The following is a 15,204-nucleotide window of genomic DNA, read 5'->3' on the forward strand; positions in this document are numbered from 1 at the left end:
GAGGACCTTCTGAGGTCTACTGACTGGTCCAGGGTTACTACGTTTAAGACATTCTATTGTAAGCCAATACAGCATGTGGGATTGTCAGTAGTGAGTACAGTTTAAATATATATAATAGAGTCTTGCAATAAACTTGCAGATTTGCCTAATTATTTGGGGAAATATTATCCCACCACTTGAGGTTCAAGTATTCCTAACTGGGACCTTATTTTAAATTATTTTGATTCCCTAGCTCTGGTATCCCCTACACTTGCAACATTCTAATGCGCCGGAAGCAACCCCTTCGGAAGTGGAAATCCTGCTGGTCTGAGGTAATGATACCATTTTGCCTGAGAGAATTGAGAAAGAAGAAGAAGCCCTATGGTTCTTTTAGGAATTTCTGCTAGATTTTCCTTTTTTTCACTTCCTCCACTGACTTTTATCCCATGCATCAAGAAAAGAGGAAGATGATTGTTGTAGCTGGTATATCTGTTATGGTGTTCTTTTTTTGTGTTTCTACTTCCTGAACAGACAAGCAATGATTTGGTTTGAATATGTGCTAGTGAAGTAAACAGCAACAAGAGAGACAGCATAATGTTTGCTTCCATATCTTTAATAAATTCAGGATTTCCCTTCACCAAACGGCCAGGAGAATCTGCAATGCTTGAGTGCTCACCAACAATTTGGAGGTAGTTTTCCACCCTACAAGCACATGCATGCTTACTCCAGGCAAGAGCAGGAGCCGAGCATTTGTAGGTTAATATTAGGAGAGAACACTCCCAAGGTTAAGGTGAGAGTATGGAAAAGAGTTACGCATAGGGAAAAATATTGTGCCATTTGTGAAACAGAAAAACATATCTCAGTGCGCCTTTGCACATTTGCATTCAAATAAAGCCTGAAGGATTAGACACCTGTCATATTAGGCATGCCTGCTTCTAGCGTCAAGGACATCTATGACTGTTGTAGATTTATTTGATAGCTTTGAGAATCCCTATATCAGATATTTGCCCCAAATATAGGAGTGTCTACATGAAAAACGTTCAGACTTATTCCTTTAACTTTTTTTAATCAGGTTAATGGCAGAAGTTCAGTGTATGTGTGCATCTCTATCAAAGCACTGTAAAGTGGCCATAAGGGAGGATTTTAAGTCAACATGTAGCACTATTGACTGATTAGATGGCTCAACAAGTGAAGCCTTGCCTCTGAAGTCTGCGTGCCATGCTGGTTATAACTTCAACTCTCAGCAAGCCTTATTCCCGCCCTTCATGTTTCCAAAGTAGATAAAAAGAGTAACTTATTTATTTATTTGAAATGTTTTATAAAGCGCGAACATGACCCTTGTGGGTATCAGAGCACTGTACACAGAGGCAAAAGCATGAATAAACTCAGTACATTGGAGGTCAACACTGTAGAACAACAAGGAGTAAACAATCAAGATCAGGGACCGGGTAGTGGGCCCCGCTAGTTCAGTTTCTCATAGAGTGCAAAAGATTTCCTGTAACATTCAGAAAAGCAATCATAGAGCGGCTCGTCACAACATAGTAAAATAAATGACAAATCTGTAGTCGGCCCAGCTAGTATAGTTCTGGAAGGGCCATAGTGCAAAATAACAATTTACCAACCAATCATAAAATAAATAGAGAACGATATGTTGGGATGAATGTCAAATCTGTCAACAAGGAGACTTGAAAAAGAGTACAGGATGATGCAGTTAAGGTTCACTTAGGAAAAGGCATTTGGCCTGTTTCGTGAAAGAGGCAGTGGAAGGATTGGCTCTAATCTCCGTAGGAAACGTGTTCCAAATTCTAGGAGCAAGGCCAGAGAAAGCACGTTTGTACGTACTTTTATTTTTGAATTTGGGAGGTTTCAAGAGAAGTGTGGACGTACTTCTTAAGTTCCGACCAAAGCCAGAAAGAACAAGCTTATTTGCCAGATAGGCCTAAGTGTTGTAATGCAAGGCTTTATGCGTGAGGCAAACTTTTGAAAAAGGAATCCTCGCTTCAATAAACAGCCAGTTAAGCTGCAAAAGGTCAGGTGTGATGCGATCATGTCTTTTGAAGCCTGTGATAAGCCTGGCCGATGCATTGAGTGAGGCTTTGAGAGGGGCCAAGCTCGCTTTAGGAAGCCCTGCAAGGGTCACCAGACCATATTCAAGTCGTGAGATCACCAGGGATTGTACTGCAGGCTGTATGTCTTCAGGTGGAAGGAAAGGCTTGATTTTCTTAAGGGTGTTAAGATGAAAGTTGGCACCCCTAATAGCGGCACTGATGTGAGCTTGCATATTAAGGTATTTGTCCAAGGTAATACCTAACGATGTAGGGGAATCAACCACTTGAGGGGTGCAGCTAAGGGCTGTGAGTTGTTTTAGCCAGTCCAGGGTATGTGGAGAGTGGTTGTGGGGGGCAATCAGCAGAAATTCAGTTTTGAAGGTATTCAACAAAAGATGGTTCTGGGCTAACCATTGTTGAGTTTGCAAAAGAGCCTCTTTTAAAGTTTTAATGACATACAGAGAGGAGATCTTCAGGTAAAGTTGTGTGTCGTCCACATACATGTGGTAATGAATGTGAGAATGGTTCAGAATGACAATGAGAGGTTCCATAGATAGGTTGAAGAGCTTGGGGAGAGTGCGGATCCTTGCGGAACTCCAATGCTGACCAGGGTACTGGATGCAAGGGACCGGTTGAGTTTAATCCTTTGTGTGCGGGTATATAAGAAAGAGGCAAACCACTTTAAGACCGGTCCCGAGAGAGCCATCCTAAGGTGTCGAATGCAGAAGACAGGTCCAGAAGGAACAGAAGACAAGGGACATTTTGATCAAGGGATTTCAGGGCGTCATCCACAATGTGAGTTAGTGCAGTTTAAGTACTATGCCCTGCTCTGAAGCCAGATTGATAGAGGTCAAGGAGTTGAAATTTCTCTATATGGTTGCAGAGCTGCTTGTGGACACATTTTTCGAGTAGTTTGGCTAGCGTCATGATGCTGGTGATGGGTCTGAAGTTGTTAGGACCAGATAAATCCGAGTTCGGATTCTTAGGGATGGGAGTTACTTACCCAATTTTGAGGCAATCAGGAATGCTCCCCTTCAGGAGACAGTCACAAGGTAGGATGTCACCCAGTTGAATGATATTGTCTCTAGCAATAATGAGGTCGAGGGTGGGGCCTTTGTTGTGGGTAGGTCCCTTAAAAACCTGAGAGAAGTTGAGATCGGAGAGAAAAGTCTTAAAGGAGCTGACTAAAAGCTCATTGGTGTCATTCCAATGGAGTTTGAAGTATCCGAGGAAGATATGGTATAGATGATCCAAACACGAGCTAATAACGTCCACGATTTGCTCTATGAAGAGCAAATTGGCACCCAGTGGATGGTAAATCATGTGAAGCACACAAACAACCTTGCCCTTGTTCCTACTTTCTGTCACTAGTAGCTCACAGGAGGATAGCAGAGCATTCTGAGATTGTTTTATAGTTAGGCAGGAGCAATGAATGCAAGCAATGCCCCTAGGTCAGATAATGTTGTCAGGTGTTGCTTATAGTGGAAATTGATTGCAACATTGTACCAACATAAATTATTATAATGGTGTATTTGTAACCTGTTTGCTTAAGCAGGTCCCGATTTTTGTTAGTGCAGGATATATATACATGCAAATGTATTTGAACTATTTCCTAGTGCTTAATAGTGTTTTATAATGATGGTTAACTTACCTCTAAAAAAGTGATTTAATTTGATTACAGAATGGAAGACACAAAAGGGGATGTAGCTATTCATGCAAGTGCGGAAGGTAACTTCCACTTGATAACACGACTGATAAAGCATACACCAGACGACAATCATGACCAGAGACTCTTGACTTTAGTATGTAACGCAAAATGCAAATGAAATCATCTATGTAGAGAAAATATGTTAAGTAATTCTCTGAATTTAGGCCCATATTTACTAAATCACAGGGGTTGTGCCTGTTAAATGACTTTTTTAATATCTACTAAACCCATTTTGTTATTCGATAACAGGTTACCGAATCGCAAAATTGGATTAGAAATGCCTCTTGAACCGCAATTTGGAAGGGGTGTGTTTTGGTCATGCCTTCCAAATTGTGATTTACAATGCGCTCTCTCTGTCTCTGTCTCTGTCTCTGTCTCTGTCTCTCTCTATACATATATATATATATATATATATATATATATATATATATATATATATATATTACCTACTGGCGGTCGCCAGTAGGTAGTTATAGTTAGGACCCTGTTTCCATAGGAAAACCGCAACATTCTATTTTGAATAACTTTGGCGCCGGTCGACGAATCCTCGCCAAATTTTCAAAATAGGTGGGGTGCTGCGCTCCGCTCCTACCCTGAAAGTCTCGGGGGGATTCGTCTAGCGGGGGCTGAGATAAAAGGGAGGTCCCAAAACGCGTTTTTCCCATGCATTTTTCCATAGGACCTTTAGACACAGCTACAGCCCGAACGGCTGAACAGAGTTCCTTGAAATTTGGCAGAGAGGTAGTCTACAGGTCAAGGAAGTGCCTTTTGTAGGTTTGGTGTAAATATGTTCAGTAGATTCTGAGTAAATAGCCTTTAAATCAATATATATATCTGAGCCAGCTTACGGTGCGCTTACGGTGCGCTTACCGTACGCGTACGGTGACGTGCGCGAGCGCGATTCTGATTGGCTGTTAGATCTTAGTAAACATTCGAATCGGTCGAAACCAGGAAGCGGTGGCCGCCATTTTCTCTCTCGCACTCTGAGTGGGGATTAAAAAACAAAGGACAAAAACATGTAAAGGGGCTGTTTAGACAGCTCCTAAGCACCTAGCCATGTTGGGGGAGTCCCCAAAGATCCCCCAAGGCCAAAAACGGAATTTTAATTTTTTCGATAATTTCGCCGATTACACTTACCGTACGCGTACGGTAAAAAGTTGTTTTTTAAAAAAATTATCCATACTCTCCCCACCCCATGTGCAAATGGTGCCAGAAGGGCACCATTTGTGCATGGCATATCACAGATGTGAAAAATTAAAATATTACCTTTCACAACGAAGCGCATCATATGTCCTCCATGTGCGCACGGTGCGCGAAGCGCATCGTGCGTACATGGCCCATCTAGCGTAACGTGGGCACGCGGTGCGCGTAGCGCACCGCGTGCCCACCGTGCGTGCACGGCACTAACTGCGTAAAGTGGGCGCGCGGTGCGCGAAGCGCACCGTGTGCTCACTGTGCGCGCACGGTGCGCAAAGCGCACCGTGCGCGCACGGAACGAACTGCGTTAAGTGGGCGCGCATGCCATGAATGGCGTAAAGTAACTTAGCATTTAAAAAAACGTACAAATTCACTGAAAAAACCATAGGTTTCACACACGTTATAGTTAGGAATTAGCATTTAAAAAACCTTGCAAATTCACTGAAAAAACCATAGGTTTCACACATGTTATAGTTAGCGGAAATTTTACTGATAAAAAACCAATGAAATTCCCCCGTTATAGTTAGTGCAGGCAACTATAACTCACGCGACCGCAATCTTCTGCTGATGACATATGTGTCTTTATGAAAAAAAAATATTTGTAATATATGTATAGCTAAAAATTTATGGAAGAAGACATGGGCAAATAAGTGTCTAAATACAGTATTAGCATCAGCAGAGGATTGCGGTCGCGTGAGTTATAGTTGCCTGCACTAACTATAACGGGGGAATTTCATTGGTTTTTTATCAGTAAAATTTCCGCTAACTATAACATGTGTGAAACCTATGGTTTTTTCAGTGAATATATATATATATATTCACTTAAAAAACCATAGGTTTCACACATGTTATAGTTAGCTGGACATTTCACTCGTAAAAAACCAATGAAATTCCCCCGTTATAGTTACTGTAGGCAACTATAACTCACGCGACCGCAATCCTCTGCTGATGACGTCAGATATTACATCACTGTATTTAGACACTTATTTACCCATGTCTTCTTCCATTAATCTTTAGCTATACATATATTACAAATATTTATTTTTCATAAAGACACATATGTTATCAGTGATGTAATATCTGACGTCATCAGCAGAGGATTGCGGTCGCGTGAGTTATAGTTGCTTACAGTAACTATAACGGGGGAATTTCATTGGTTTTTTACGAGTGAAATGTCCAGCTAACTATAACATGTGTGAAACCTATGGTTTTTTAAGTGAATTTGCAAGGTTTTTTAAATGCTAATTCGTAACTATAACGTGTGTGAAACCTATGGTTTTTTCAGTGAATTTGTACGGTTTTTAAAATGCTAAGTTATGTATTAATTTTTTTTTTTCAGGTTTTTCACCGTGCGCGCACCGTGAAATTAAATTTTTTTTTTTAAATCACGAGGTGCGCACCGAGTACCCACGGTTCGCAGTGCGTGCCGTGCGCGCGCGGTGCGCGCACCTTGCGTTTTTTCAAAAATAAAAAAAATGTTTTTTTCTCCCTTGGGGGTCCTTCTGTGACCCCCTGACCAAGGCTAGGGGGTCAGGAACTGTCCACTCTGCCCCCTTTTCACGTTCTCCTCCTTTTTTTTTCACCCCCTCAGACTGCGAGAGACAAAATGGCGGCCGACACTTCCTGGTTTCGACCGATTCGAATGTTTACCGACATCTAACAACCAATCAGAATTGCGCTCGCGCACGGCAGGGTGCGCGCACAGTGCGCGCACGGTGCGCGCGTATAGATATTGATATGCTTTTAAATGCTATTTTCTCAGGAAATACTGAACAGATTTACACCAGACCTGCAAAAGGCACTTCCTTGACCTTATGGCTACCTCTCTGCCAAATTTCACGTAATTCTGTTCAGCCGTTCGGGCTGTAGCTGTGTCTAAAGGTCCTACGGAAAAATGCATGGGGAAAACGTGTTTTGGGACCCCCCCCTTTTTCTCGGCCCCCGCTTGACGAATCACCCCGAGACATTCAGGGTAGGAGCTGAGCGGAGCACCCCATTAGTTTTGAAAATTTCGCGAGGATTCGTCAACCGGCGCCAAAGTTATTCAAAATAGAATTTTGAGATTTCCTATGGAAACTAGGTTGTAACTATAACTATCTACTGGCCAGTAGATAATATATATATATATATATATATATATATATATATATATATATATATATATATATATATATGTGTGTGTATGTGTGTGTTTGGGAGTGGGCCGTGGTCCACTTTCAACTCTCAAACTTTTTTTTTAAGTTTAATTTTTTTTCTTAAATACACAATAGTCTCCTTTAGAAAAAAAGGCCGCATTTTTTTTTAAAAAAAGGACTTTATTAAAATGCCATCACATACATGGTGGTCTGCTGATAGGCTACCATCCCTGATGTTGCATCCCATCGAAGTGAGCAATTTGCAACCTCCCTCATGAATATCGGTGAGGTAGGTGAATTGTGACCGCCTCCGAATGGTGATTGTTGAGATTAGTACATAGGTTGGTTCACAAAATCAGAAATGATTCCTAAAAAGCCAGTGCACAATTGACTTTCTGAAAATCAATTCCTAGGACATCTGCCCCTAAACTACCTGTTTGACCTCTTCTTTCTACTTTTGAGACAACACTGCCCTCTGGTGCTCACGCTTTTAATAAACAATATCCACTAACTATATCTTACTATATGAAAAGGTCGGATTTCTGTTTTAGCGATTACAGCCTCATTATTAGCTCTTCTTCTGCGCCCTTGTATTTAAAATCTTGTGTTCGCCGTGAGCATGTGGCTACGTCTCTGTATTCAAAATCCAACTCGATAGGGGAGTAGAGCGATTGTATTAGATCTGACGGGATTTTAGGATGGACAAAAAAGTCACTTCCGCTCATGGAAGCACAAAGGAATGCCCCAGATATGTCACTTTCTGCAGGAAGTTCAGGGTTAAAAAACGTCCACTTAAACAGCATCCTAGTGAGGGCGTACCTGTGAGAGGCAGATATGGTGGCAGACGATGGGAGGAGACATGACAGAAAAAGAGAAGAGAGGTAAATGTATAGAGAGCAAAGGTTGCGGCCTGGTGGAAAGGGAGAAATAAGAGCAGAAACATTCTAAAATATAAAACATGGTATGGATGAGGAGGAAATGGATGGGCAGAAAATGAGAGTGCTAATGTGACAGAGGTTTAGAAACAGGAAAGATACAAGTAGTAGAGGGAGGATGAGTGAGGAACAGTGGTAGAAGTGGGGGGAAAAAGTAGGGGAACTGTGGGCGGAGTATCAGAGGGTGGGAATAACCCGTGGATTGTGTCAGTGGGCGGAGTCAGAGGTGTGGCAGAAAGAACAAAATATCCCAATTTTTAGTATTCGCTTGCCATTTTAGTAACCAGTTACAGCTTAGAACATTATTTAATTTAACCAATGGTTACACGTGTTTATTTTAAGGTTTAATATGAGTTATTGATAGTAAAATACATTCAAAAAGTGGGATACGTTTCCAATCACAGAATGTCCCAAATATCCTTAAAATTGGAATCGCAAGCCGTTTGTCTCCCAGCCGTGGAGTTTCTGTCATCAGCACTTCTCCTCCCTTTTTTCACAAGGGCAGCTCAAACATGGATGGCAAAATATCCTAGTTTGCAAATGTTTTCCACATAATTATGGCTCTGCCATATTTGCCACATAATACATCATCTGCTGCATAATCTGGCGAATTTAACTAGCAAATTGTTTATAGCTCAAACGGATCAAAAGTTCCTAAAAACGTGACTTTTGCTGCTGTGTAGTGGAGGGCCCCTTGCAAAGCTTGACTGGTCACCTTTCTCATTGCTGCAGTTGTATGTTCCACTGGTACTAATAAGGAAAAATCGTTGCAGAGACTGTTAACATGTGTACAAAAAAATGTCAAAATAATAAAGTATCAGAAAATTTACAGCACCACTACTACCAGTGTAGGGTGTCAGAGCACTTTACATCACACATATTACGCAGAGACAATCAATCATACATGTGTAAATCACTGTATAGGAAATGTTACATAAGACAAAGGACAACAAAGTGTAGGAGTCACATGACAACCATACTAGTGGGTAGTATAGTTAAATAGTGATTGGTCTGGAAAAACAAAAACTCAGAATTAAAAATGTAATACCATGGTTGGTGGTTCTCTTTAATAATCAGAATTGATTTCTACCCAAATGAACCCTTTTTCTTCAACATTAGGATAATCAAAGACTGGGGAAAAACCATAATGCTCTAATTCATACCTTGCAGTTTGCATGCAGCTCTTACATGACAGTTAAGAGCTCACTGTTCTATGTTAGGATGTTAACTTATTAACTGCAAGTAACAATAGGGTCTCTCTGACAAAAGCAGTAACTCACTGACCTATTTACATTATGTGCACTTTGTGACCTGCATGGTACATGTTCTTAGCAGCAGGCACATTAATCCTCTGCGCTTCCTTTCCATGAGTCAAAACATTGACTAGACAAAAGACTATCTCTCTCTACTAAGAACATTAATCACTGGAGTTATCATGACATTCTTATTGTTGCTGAAAATTGTTGGAGGCCAGGAAGGAGGCAGCAAGGGCTTTTAAAACCATATTATACTTGGAAACACGACGATCGCACCTGAAGTCAGTGCCAGCTGCGGTACATGAAGGTAACAGCGGTGGGGCCGGGTAAGGGGGGATTTCGAGGGACGATGCAGAGGGAAAATTAACTATTTGTGTGGCGGACAGGCCTTCAATTTTAAGCTACACTTGCCACTGCTTGGGTCCACCTGCTGGTGCTAAGACACCAGGGCTTTTAAGATCTTGAGGGTCTTCTAAGGTCTAGCATGGGAATGTGCTCCCTCAGGGGGAGTGGTTCTGGTGGACTGGCCATGAAGGCTGAACCTGGTTCCCCAGTTCCAAATTCAGCAGCTCTGACCATAGTGCCACATCCTCTCCCCCACTGAACACCATACTGCCCCACTGAGAGAAACTTGCACTGTACTGACCCGCTATAAACACCTGGATGTGACTCAATTCAAATTATGCACTAGACAAGAGCAATATGCTGCCTAAAAAGAAATTAACATCCTAGAAAAAGCAAACACTCATAGGGAATGAAAGATTTAGTAAAGCATGTGAAATGTAAGCAGGAACAACATGGAACCTTTTTCTTTTTACACTCATTATTCAGAAATTAGAGAGTGCGTTTGCCTGAAAAGTTAAGGCCATGACTGCAGGGCCCAGTAAGGACCCATTGCTTGTACCCTTACAAAACGTAAACAGTATCATTTAAAAAGACCACATTCGTGAACACACTGCCGCTGTACACATTTTGTTTTCTAATTCACCCATCAAACAGGTATTTCAGGACCTCCAGGGATAGTGCACTTTCCCACCCAGGGAAAACAATGTTGTTCAAAGAGCGATGAGAAAACAAAAGTAGCACTTTACTGGCAAACACTGTAAAGTGGCGCTAATGTGTTTAGGTGTGAATAAATCAATCTGGCCACCTTGCAACCACTCTGTCTTGCTTTAGTTAGTTAGTTATTTTTCATATTTTGAATGTTTTATTTCTCTCTACCCCGAGGCTGCACTTAGAAACTGAAAAATGTCAGAAAAAGACGACGTTTCCAGCAAAAGTGTTTTTCTTTTTTGGATCCATTTCACAGGGGAGCAAATAAACGAAAGGAGGAAAGACAAGGTAATACCTGTTTCTTGAAGTCTTGGTTTTCACTAAATGAAGAAGAGTGAGACAGAAAGAGAGGGCAGAGGGGGAACAAGAGGGGGGGCAGCTGCCAGTAGCAGGAGAACTGGACACTGTCCTTGTCTTCTCTGGGCACGAAGGAAAAGACAGCGTCCTTTTCCTTCTCTGCCCGTTCCGCCCGTCCCCAAAAGCCGAGCCTTAACTTGGCGATTTCTGCCGTCAGGGAGGCATGTTTAAAATAAGAAAGTAGAGGAACAGACTCTATCAAATTCAAGAAGTAGGGGCACGCCGTGCACTGCCGATCCCGCCCACTTCGACCACTAGTGAGGAGGAGAAGAAAGCATGAGAGTGGAAAGAGAAAGACCTAGACAAAGAGATGAAACAATTGAAATAGAACAAAAATGAATGAAGCGAAAAAAATAAGGGAGGGATATTGAGAAACAAGTTCACAGAGATGACACAGAGGCCATATTTTCTTATCAATCTTGGGCTCAGATATACCAACACTTGTTCCCGATTTGCATAATTTTAGTAATGCAAACCCTACACAAAGCGTGGTGGTGGTACTTACTTTCCAAGGCAATTCAGGTTTTGCATTGGAAAGTTAGCCTAAGTAATAAAAGTCGCGGTGTGTGCAACTTTGCGCTACTTAGTGCTACTTTGTGCCAAGGGGTGGGGCTCCATTAGTGGGCATATTAGTGTTCCCAAACAACCCACAATGGGTTTTGATGCAAATCCCGATCTACTAGCAATTGCAGACAAGGATTTGCACAGAGCCTTATGCCACACGGAGGCAAGCGTAATGGAGGAGAAAGGTTTTAATTTCTCCATACCTTTCTAAGTTTGTATGTGTACTGCATTGTACAAAACACATACAAAGTGAGAAAAGTATTAAAGTACAGTTTTTTACAGGATGGATTTACTTCTAGTAAAAATAGCTATGCTTGACAGAAAAGACACACTCTTGCACTATGGTGCAAGTGCGTGTGTGTGTGCACCAGTTCTTAATTTGAGCCGGTGGTTTCCGGTGCTCAGCACCTGCACTTAATTGTCACCACTGACAGTTATGATAGTCTGCCACATGGTGGTGCTGTCTGTCTAATTTAGAAGTGAGAAATACGACAGTCATGTATTAATTCAATATACATTTAAAAATGACTGATAGCAAGCGCCCAAGCTATTCTTATAGTAGTGGGCACCTGGAATAGTCTGAATTCTTGCACTTGTCGGACTGTGATGGTTAGTAGTTGTGTTGGTACTCTCATTAGCAGTGCAGGCAGAGCATTGGGTGGTGCATGATGCAGTGGCCTCTTGACGAGGGCACTGGCACTTATTTTTTTACAAATTAAGCAATGGTTGGCACACGGCAGCGTAAGTGCACCAGGACTAGGAGGAACAGAGTGCCAAATCTTACTAGGTATGGCGCTGTTTTTCACTCTCCCTTTTACGTCATGCCGTGCAGCACAGGGAGTTTGAATGCTATGCTAAGTTGCATCAAATTGTAGTAAATTTCCCTTCACTTCTCTGATTTTAGCGTACAGCACAAGACAGAGAGGATATTGGGATGAGCAGCGTTTCACTGGAAGCGGTCTTCAGACATCCACTGTAGTGTGAGGAGTTTAAAAATGTAATATTTGCCCACAAAGCATTGAGTAATGCAGGAAAACTAAAGTGGTTTTACCTGAAGGAAGTAGTCGCTGGTGGAATTCAGTATATAGTGTGTCTTCAAAGGTCAGGATAGAGCTATCATAACCTAAGTAATTCTTTCTGTGATTTAATCGTTTTTCTTTCCATCTGGGTTGCGTCAAACACTACTCTTTTTCTCCATCATACATAAATTCCATTGGCTAAACATCAATTGATCAGATTAAAACTTTTCTAGGTCCTCATAATCTATATTACATTTCACATCCTGGAAATGCATACAAATTTAATCTTGTGACAGCCAGGAGTAAATTCATTTTGCAATGCAGGAAACAGGGGTTCGTCATTGAAAATATTTTTGCTTAAACAAAAATTAAATAAAAAGTTGCATGTACACATTTGCTTTAGGGGTGGGCAAAGCTTTAAAATATGCCGGAAAAGTCTTGAATCTTTGCCCTCCACAATTGTGGGCTGTTTCCTGACTTCTCTTGAGGCGAAATTTAAAACCTATGCTGCCCTGTCACAATCCACAGATCTAGTTAGTGAATGTCTTTAGCTGTGCTCTAAATATATTTCTGGCAAAAAGGTGCCCTGTTTAGTTAGGAAAGGCAACAAGTTCACCATCATGGCATCCATCAACGCTTGGCTATAACTGTATGCAGAAATTCTGCTGCTGAGTCTGGGTAACTCACCCACTAGCACACAGGCATCACCTTATCCACAAGGGGCAGTAAGGATAGATGTGCACTGCCAATTCCGCAATGCATTGAGTCCACCGTATAGGGTAGGTGTTCCAGCATGGCTGCTGAGTGAGTGTGGTTTAGCAGCCACCAATCACAGCCCTGAGTGGGAAGTGTCTCCAGCTACCTCGATGATCCCATAAATCTTCTCCTTTTTCTCTCCCTCTTTAGGAGTGACTTCACGCGTATTTCATGAAGATTAAACTAAATTACGCAAAGTTGTAAGATGCAAATCTTGGAAACTTTGCATATTCTTATTTGCATTCAACTTACGCAAGGAGGATTTCACCCTAAAGACAAAAAGTATGCATTTGAGCACTTAAGTAATTACTAGACTGTGTAGACTTCGCTGACTATGTGTAGATTTCTTTGAGAATTCCAAAATGTTGAAAATTTCATCCAAAAATAGGAGTTACCCTACAGGATAAGCGTTACACAGTATTTTCTGACTTTTGTCTGTCAGACTATAGGTGTCAGCTATTGGCAAACCGAGCAAAGAAACTGGAAATACTATGCAAAAACTGCCTTTGAGTTAAAATAATCACAACCAACAACTGTTCTTAGTGGTTGCATCTCATCATCAACTTCTAAATTATTTCATTGTATGTAATGGTACCGTGACGGACGCAGGGAAACGCCGCCGGTTTTGCAATCACGTTTGAAGTAAACAGGCCCCAATTACAAGGAAACGGGCAAACTTGACCAGATTGAGAATCTCATCGGGACAACAGAGGATAGAGGAGTGCTAATTACGGCACGCTGCTCCACTAACCCAAATAAATCTAAAAAGAAAAGGAAGAATGAGAACTACATGAGGATCCCAATTAGAGGCTAAAAGATACGTACAAACAAATCAGGAATTATCGCGGCTACCTGGGGATTCGTCCCCCAAAATATTTGAGTGGTCAACCACCAGAAACATACAGTGGTTTCCAAACTAGAGAAATACGTAAAGAGATTTTTCGACAAAGGGAGTTGAAAAACATATTTCTGGTCTTGATAAAGAAGGCTTTATTTGATCTGTCCTTCGAAACGCGTCGACGCCCCCTGAAGAAAATCCACAATCACTTGCAACAATTCATGGACAGTAGACCTTGATATTTTTCGACAAAGGGAGTTGAAAAACATATTTCTGGTCTTGATAAAGAAGGCTTTATTTGATCTGTCCTTCGAAACGCGTCGACGCCCCCGGAAGAAAATCCACAATCACTTGCAACAATTCATGGACAGTAGACCTTGATGTATTATATTTTAACACCTTTCAAGTTGGTCTAACTGTCAATTGTAGATGTGGTAATCAATGACATATTATTCTGTCTGTTTGTTTCTCCCCGCTAAGCAAGGTGCTAGATAAGTATAGATAGGACTGTGTTTTATTGTGTTTCCTAATTTTGCATTTTTACATGTTTTTAATTGTAACCATATCCAACAACTAAGGCCGTTTTTGGATTTTTAATTTTGATTGACAAAACACTATGTGTACAGATTTATACAATAAATTGAAGTGAAAAAAAGTTTTCTTCGTGACATAAGGATTTTGTGTGCCAATACGGATTAATATAAGAGTGATGAATTATGAGTGTTGAATGTATGCTGAGTGACAGTTAAAAAGCACGGGACTCTCCGTTTCGCTTACTCCCAGAGGACACTTTTTGATTTTGGTTGTGTTTCCCATTGGGCCACGATTCGCCATCCAGTTAATTTAGAATACTCAGCTTCTTACTTAGAGTCCAAATGTGTATGTAAACAGTCTCATCAGAAGGCGGAGATTTGGGTGACATCTTCATCTCAATCCCTTTTGTATAGTGGTGTAACAAACTGTTGGAGCCCTGCAGAATGTGATGAGTGGCCCAAGAGATGCCTATATCTCACAGAAATCCATAGGCTTAGAACTGAATGGGGTCCAATGGAGGATGGGGCCCACCTGTTCTGCAGAGTCTGCAGAGGTCTGTATTAAACCCCTAGATGGATTTGTGGTCATTTAGATTCAAGTTTGAGGAGCTCAGTTTGCAATAGTTTTTTCTGAAGCACGTGTGGTTTGGATCGTCTTTCAAGAGGGTGCGAAGCATTCCACTGTCGTGATGGTGGATCCTCAAGGATCTACCTATAGGCGTCAGCTGATTGAAGCTTTGTGTGCTTTGCAGAGGATCTTCACCTGGATCCTTGCTCTCCCCCCAAAAACCAATGGGGAACTTTTAGAGGTGCTTTAATGTGGTCT

The 15,204-nt window shown here is 41.4% G+C and overlaps 1 long non-coding RNA gene across 1 annotated transcript in view; it reads left to right on the plus strand.

Annotated features, from left to right (window-relative positions):
* The window catches only part of LOC146772873 (uncharacterized), a 149,845-nt gene that overhangs the window by 81,105 nt on the left and 53,536 nt on the right, over nt 1-15,204 (plus strand). Inside the window, exon 4 of the long non-coding RNA XR_014971957.1 lies at nt 233-311. This is a non-coding gene — a long non-coding RNA (uncharacterized LOC146772873). The remainder of the gene's footprint in view (nt 1-232; nt 312-15,204) is intronic.

The sequence above is a fragment of the Triturus cristatus genome, chromosome 12 (genome assembly GCF_964204655.1).
Source record: "Triturus cristatus chromosome 12, aTriCri1.1, whole genome shotgun sequence".
NCBI classification, from domain to species: domain Eukaryota; kingdom Metazoa; phylum Chordata; class Amphibia; order Caudata; family Salamandridae; genus Triturus; species Triturus cristatus.